The 8,165-nt window shown below is 33.3% G+C and overlaps 1 pseudogene; it reads left to right on the forward strand.

Moving 5' to 3' along the window:
* The first annotated feature begins 4,686 nt into the window (after positions 1-4,686).
* LOC143533284 (cytochrome P450 89A2 pseudogene) lies at positions 4,687-6,241 on the forward strand (annotated as a pseudogene).
* The last annotated feature ends 1,924 nt before the right edge of the window (positions 6,242-8,165 follow it).

Here is an 8,165-nt window from a genome sequence, read left to right on the forward strand (position 1 = left end):
TGGAAACTTCAATGGTGTCATGCGGCACTTGGAGTTCCCCCAAACACTTCAGTAGGAAATTCTAAACGAACATCCCATTGGAGTGTTCAGAGGATCTCTGAGTGACACTTAACGTTTCCGTTAATCTGTATCCCTTAACGGTCACTTACTTGGAGTGTTCAATGAATATATATATAAACATGCATGTCATAGTTATAGGTACATATATAAAAGAGACTTTGAGGGAGGATGAACATAAATGCATCAGAATCTTGAACATTGCTTCTCTTTCAGTCTTCATTAGGAGTTGAAGCACAAATATCTTGTCATTTCCATATAAAAAGGAAAGATAATCATCTGAAAAGGAGATGTCAAAGGACCAGATGAATGGAGGCAATTAATGTATATATTCTAATTTCTTCATCTACCCCTTATGCATGACTAGGTTCACTTCACACATCATATTTGGGGTAGACATCCCAGGTTTATCTCAATTTTAAAGTAGTTTTTTCCTAAAAAAAAAAGAAAAAAAGTTTTGACTTTTTATGCATATTTTGGGGATTTTTTTTTTTCTAATTTATTGAATGTGTTATCATGCTATTATTACATTTTTTTTTCTTTTATTTTCTCTTTTTGTTGATGCTTAAAAAAACTTATTACAGAAACAGCCGTTGGTGCCACCATCACCGCCTCCATCGCCTTCACCACCATCGGCGTTATGGCGTAGCCTCTGTCTCCACCACCAGGTCCACCATCGCTTTATCATCACCTAGTCGATACTTCACCACTCATCTTCTTTGTCGCAGCAACCCGGGACACCACCCCAGTACTTGTTGTCACCAGTGCCCGTAAAAAAGTATAGCGAGTGAATATTTTTTGACATATATTGTTTTCCAAAATGACTCATTTAAAACAAGGTCTATTTAGACAAAACCTGGCGCGACCTGATCCAAATTGTCACTTTTCTAAATTGGTATGTCTACTTAGCTCAAGCTCATTTAGCCCAGAGCTCGTATTGATCCAAACCTTTCTTATCTGAACCCATTTGCCCGTTAACCAGCCTGCCGATCTGCGGGTTTGCAAAGGTTACGCCCGCGCATTGTATCTGCTATACAACTTTAACAACATGGACATATAGAGGCTTAGATGATTTGTGCATTATCATGGGAAATCCGTTTTAAACGAAACTTACATCAAATATAGATAAAAATAAGTGTGTGGTAACGTTGTATTTGAAATTGTATTGAACATCATATTCTAAAAAGTTATAAATAAAAAATAAACTTATGAGTGAGACTCATGGATGCATGCCAACTTGCAACAGATAAAAAACAAGTTAGAAAAACATTTGAAAAAGTCCATGGCTTACTCAACTTAACTAAATTGAAGGAGCCATATTGTAAGTTTTGAAATATTATAATGAAACATTCAAAATCACTATATTAAATATTTGTAAATCAACTTCCTCGCTAAGGAACAACAGACACAATTTAGTTTTCATTCTTAATAAGACATGCATATATATATATATATATATATATAATCCAAATAAGATTTAAAAACACTTGGATTAACCTTAATTACATATGATAGCCGACAATGACTTTTGAGAGCATTCTCATCCAACCCCTCATATTATGTGAGGGGTGTTTTTATAATTTAGAGAGTGATTTAAGGTATTGTGAGTGAAGAGTTTTTATATTTTAGAAAAAATAGTGATTTTTCTGTATATTTGAAAAGTTACTGTTCATCCCCTATAATTTTTTAATATATTTTGAAAATGGTTGTGAGTGAAGGAAAAAGAAAAGGTAATAATAAAAGCTATAAAAATATTATTTAATTGAAATAAAAAAAAAATAAAATGAGTTTTAGTGTAATTTTTGGTTTAAAAACATGGATTAGGATGAGAATACTCTTAGTCTTGAGTTTACTTTGACAAAACACATATGATGACTGATGACTAATGACTTACGTATGCCACCAATCACCAGATCCCTTGCATTGTCGCCCTCATTAGATCCATAATATCAGGTGAAAATCCGTTTTTAACGAAACTTACATCGAACATAGATTTTTCATCTCACAACGTTATATTTAAAATTGTATCGAATATCCTATTTCAAAAATTGTAAACAAAAAATAAACTAATGAGACACATGTCAACTTGCAACAAAACATTTGAAAAGGTCCATGGCTTACTCAAGCTAACTAAATTGAAGGAAGCATATTGCAAGTTTTGAAATATTATAATGAAACATTCAAAATCACTATATTAAATATTTGTAAATCAACTTCCTCGCTAAGGAACAACAGACACAATTTAGTTTTCATTCTTAATAAGACATGCATATATATATATATATATATATATATATATATATATATATATATATTCTAAAAAGTTATAAATAAAAAATAAACTTATGAGTGAGACTCATGGATGCATGCCAACTTGCAACAGATAAAAAACAAGTTAGAAAAACATTTGAAAAAGTCCATGGCTTACTCAACTTAACTAAATTGAAGGAGCCATATTGTAAGTTTTGAAATATTATAATGAAACATTCAAAATCACTATATTAAATATTTGTAAATCAACTTCCTCGCTAAGGAACAACAGACACAATTTAGTTTTCATTCTTAATAAGACATGCATATATATATATATATAATCCAAATAAGATTTAAAAACACTTGGATTAACCTTAATTACATATGATAGCCGACAATGACTTTTGAGAGCATTCTCATCCAACCCCTCATATTATGTGAGGGGTGTTTTTATAATTTAGAGAGTGATTTAGGGTGTTGTGAGTGAAGGGTTTTTATATTTTAGAAAAAGTAGTGATTTTTCTGTATATTTGAAAAGTTACTGTTCATCCCCTATAATTTTTTAATATATTTTGAAAATGGTTGTGAGTGAAGGAAAAAGAAAAAGGTAATAATAAAAGCTATAAAAATATTATTTAATTGAAATAAAAAAAAAATAAAATGAGTTTTAGTGTAATTTTTGGTTTAAAAACATAGATTGGGATGAGAATACTCTTAGTCTTGAGTTTACTTTGACAAAACACATATGATGACTAATGACTTACGTATGCCACCAATCACCAGATCCCTTGCATTGTCGCCCTCATTAGATCCATAATATCAGGTGAAAATCCGTTTTTAACGAAACTTACATCGAACATAGATTTTTCATCTCACAACGTTATATTTAAAATTGTATCGAATATCCTATTTCAAAAATTGTAAAAAAAAAATAAACTTATGAGACACATGTCAACTTGCAACAAAACATTTGAAAAGGTCCATGGCTTACTCAAGCTAACTAAATTGAAGGAAGCATATTGCAAGTTTTGAAATATTATAATGAAACATTCAAAATCACTATATTAAATATTTGTAAATCAACTTCCTCGCTAAGGAACAACAGACACAATTTAGTTTTCATTCTTAATAAGACATGCATATATATATATATATATATTCTAAAAAGTTATAAATAAAAAATAAACTTATGAGTGAGACTCATGGATGCATGCCAACTTGCAACAGATAAAAAACAAGTTAGAAAAACATTTGAAAAAGTCCATGGCTTACTCAACTTAACTAAATTGAAGGAGCCATATTGTAAGTTTTGAAATATTATAATGAAACATTCAAAATCACTATATTAAATATTTGTAAATCAACTTCCTCGCTAAGGAACAACAGACACAATTTAGTTTTCATTCTTAATAAGACATGCATATATATATATATATTCCAAATAAGATTTAAAAACACTTGGATTAACCTTAATTACATATGATAGCCGACAATGACTTTTGAAAGCATTCTCATCCAACCCCTCATATTATGTGAGGGGTGTTTTTATAATTTAGAGAGTGATTTAGGGTGTTGTGAGTGAAGGGTTTTTATATTTTAGAAAAAGTAGTGATTTTTCTGTATATTTGAAAAGTTACTGTTCATCCCCTATAATTTTTTAATATATTTTGAAAATGGTTGTGAGTGAAGGAAAAAGAAAAAGGTAATAATAAAAGCTATAAAAATATTATTTAATTGAAATAAAAAAAAAATAAAATGAGTTTTAGTGTAATTTTTGGTTTAAAAACATGGATTGGGATGAGAATACTCTTAGTCTTGAGTTTACTTTGACAAAACACATATGATGACTAATGACTTACGTATGCCACCAATCACCAGATCCCTTGCATTGTCGCCCTCATTAGATCCATAATATCAGGTGAAAATCCGTTTTTAACAAAACTTACATCGAACATAGATTTTTCATCTCACAACGTTATATTTAAAATTGTATTGAATATCCTATTTCAAAAATTGTAAACAAAAAATAAACTTATGAGACACATGTCAACTTGCAACAAAACATTTGAAAAGGTCCATGGCTTACTCAAGCTAACTAAATTGAAGGAAGCATATTGCAAGTTTTGAAATATTATAATGAAACATTCAAAATCACTATATTAAATATTTGTAAATTAACTTCCTCACTAAGGAACAACACACACTTTAGTTTTCATTCTTAATAAGACATGTATATATACACGCATCCAAATAAGATTTAAAAGCATTTGGATTAACCTTAAATACATATGAAAGCCAACAAAGACTTTTAAGTCTTGAGTTTACTTTGACTAAAACACATAATGACATACACACCACCAATCATCCATTAGCTCCATTTGTCAACAATGGAGACCTGGTTCATAACCATCGTTTCCCTCTGCATCGCCGCCCTCATCAACTCCATAATATCCCGCCGGCGATCACACATTAACCTACCACCCGGACCGTCACTCGTTCGCTCCAACTTATTAATACTACTAAACCCTGCCAAAAAGTTTGAATCCGTTCTTATTAACCTCAAGGCAAAGTATGGACCAATCTTCACACTTTCCACTGGTTTAGGACCTTCCATATTCATTTCCAAACATTCTCTTGCCCATGAAGTTCTTATTAAAAAAGGTGCGGTCTTCTCAGACCGCCCTAAGTTTCTTATTAATTTCAACATCTCCTCGGCCTCCTACGGCCCTACTTGGAGGCTCCTACGCCGAAATATTGCATCTGAAGTCATGCATGCGGCGCGCATGAAGTCGTACTCATCGGCTCGAAAGTGGGCTCTTGATATCTTGATTGGTCGTTTGTTGGAAGACAAGGATTATGAAGCTGGAGTAATTAAAGTGGTGGATCATTTTCATGATGTCATATTTTGGTTAATGGTGTTGATGTGCTTTGGAGACAAGTTTGATGATGATAAGATTAAAGAGATTGCTAAGGTACAACGTGAGATGTTGGTGTTGGTTGGGTCGGGTCGTTTTACTATGCTTAGTATGTTTCCAAGGGTTGGGAAGTTAATGTTTAGAAACATATGGAAAAGGTTTGAGAAGTTGAGGGACAATAAAGAGAAAGTGATGGTTCCGATCATTAAGTTGCGAGTCGAATCAGCTTGTTTTGGATCAGATATCGTGGCTTATGTTGACACTTTGGTGAATCTATGGCTTCCGGAAGATGAAGATAATAATGGGAATGGTAGAAAGCTGACGGACAGGGAGATGGTGGGGTTGTGTAGTGAGTTTCTTACTGGTGGCACGGACTCGACTGTGAGTGCTCTACAATGGATCATGGCTAATCTCGTGAAGCACCCTTGCATTCAGAGCAAGCTTTATGATGAAATCCTTGCGGTTATGGGACCACCCCCTCAAAAAGGGGTGGATGTGGGGGCCAGACCGGTGATAAACGAAGAGGATTTACAGAAAATGCGATACTTGAAAGCGGTGGTTTTGGAAGGGCTGAGAAGACACCCACCGGCTCACTTTGTGCTTCCCCATAAGGTCATGAAGGAGGTGGAGGTGGAAGGGTACAAGTTCCCAAAGGGTGCCATTGTCAATTTCATGGTGGGTGAGATGGGTCTGGACCCAAAGGTCTGGGATGAACCTATGGAGTTCAAGCCAGAGCGGTTTCTAGTGAATGACAGTGTGTTTGATGTACATGGAAGCAAAGGGATTAAGATGATGCCTTTTGGTGCTGGAAGGAGGATATGTCCTGGTTCTGATTTGGCTCTGCTTCATTTGGAATATTTTGTTGCTAATTTGGTTTGGTATTTCGATTGGAGTGTTCCTGATGGTTGTCATATTGATCTTTCCGAGAAGTCTCAGTTTGGCATTGTCATGAAGAATCCTCTGAGAGCACGGATCTCTTCTAGGGCTGAAATTTAACGGCTTGAGTTGATATATAATGCATACATACTAATATGTTCACAATGTGTGATAATAAGAACTCCCCTGATTTTGCATGTATGATTTACCACCTCAAGGAAGATACACATAATATTTGTGTGATTTATGAACAAATATTCACCTGCTTCTACAGTCATATTTTGCTTCTTGATCTTATTCATTAAAGGTGCTTTAATGGTATGGAAGGTTATGACTTTTGATCAAAATTGATTGACCTTGATGTTTCCCTTCACTGTGTTCCTTTATAGTCAAGATCATGGATGCACTAGAAGCTCGAACATTGTTTGCTTTTTGACACGGAGTTGGTCTAAGACCTTCAAAGAGCTAACAGATTTATACTCAATAAAACCTGCTTTTCTTTGTAGTTTGAGATTTTATCTTATCCTGGTTCTATGGGTAATGATATTTAGAATTAAGTTTAATCGAACCTGGATCAGTAGTTAACTATACATTGCTGATGGTAGAATAAAGGTCCATTTAAAAAAACGGCAAAACAAGTCACAAGTTGCTACATGCTGATGTGAAGAAGGGTCATCCCCAAGAATCGCGAAAAAATGAGAGCGGTAAAAATTTGGGCTTCTAGTCCATATAAACTCGATAACTGGGTGCACTTGAGTGATCGGGCCAGGAACTGTCGCCTCCCCATCCCCACTCAGAGCCGTCCTTTGATGTGAAACATGCAATTTTTGTCAATTCATTATTGGGTTGTTTATGTAGGGCTGCTCACAAGCCGAGCCAAACCAATCGAAGACTTGCTTATTGCTTGGCTCTTTTACAACCGAACCGAACTTAACGGCTGAAATTCAAACCGAGTGAAAATCGAAACGAGCCAAAATCGAATCGAACATTTTTCGATCGAACATCGAGCGCTTTTTGAGCATTATCTATTTCTTTTTAAATGTAAAACTTTTAATAAAAAACAAGTTTAAAGCCTGTAAATAATATATTTTGTACTCAAATTAGTAGTTTATAGGTCGTAAATTTTTAAGAGAAAAAGTTTGAAATGAGATATAATAATGGACATGTAAACAAACTTATTGTATTCTGAAAACTTAAATCGAACTAATGAAACTATAAAATTAACAGAATAGAAAAAATTTCAAAGGGTTTAAAATATTGTATACTTATATTTTATGTATGTTGTCTATATAATTATATATTTATTCATATATAATTATATATAAAATAAATTAAAAATATTCGAGCCGAATCGAACTGATCAAACCTTTGCTCGTTGCTTGGCTAGCTTGTTTATAAACCGAACTGTCCAGAGCGTCTCGTTTACAATCGAGCGAAAAAATGAACAAACAATTTCTAGCAAGCGACGAGTGGCTTGAACGGTCCTACGATTATGAACGAAATATGAAGCCCAGTTTACTTTCTATACCATACCTAAAGGAATGGGCCATTTATTAATCTGAAAAACTGTTTCTTTACTTTATGGGCCTACATAAATGGTCCTATATAATTTCCGAACTATATCATGTTAATTTAATTTGGTTTATTCTTATGTCTATCTAATTTGTTTTCGAACTTCTTAATTTAGTTTCACTATTGTAAATAGTTTTCACACACATGTAGATAACTATGTGTCCGACCCTTAGGAATGATACGAAACGAGGTTTATTTCAGCGTTGTAGTTTGTTTTGACTCATATGTATGCTACAATGTGTCCATCTAATGACAATAACACATCAAACTCATTTAATGATAGTTTTGAAGCACTTATATAACCCATTAAGACAACATGTCTTAACTCATTCAAAAGTGCAAATAACGTCTATTTTTTTAAGGGAAAATTCCCAAAATAAGTATTTGTAAAAACAAATTTCTAGTTTTAAGTATTATTTGCAAAAAATTCAAAAAAAATAGGTATTATAAACTAGTCGTGACGAGTAGTTTATAAGAACCAATCCGAACTTG

This window comes from Bidens hawaiensis, unplaced genomic scaffold (assembly GCF_021521415.1).
Source record: "Bidens hawaiensis isolate Kalapana, Puna unplaced genomic scaffold, B.hawaiensis_p1.1 tig00009659_1, whole genome shotgun sequence".
Taxonomy (NCBI): Eukaryota; Viridiplantae; Streptophyta; class Magnoliopsida; order Asterales; family Asteraceae; genus Bidens; species Bidens hawaiensis.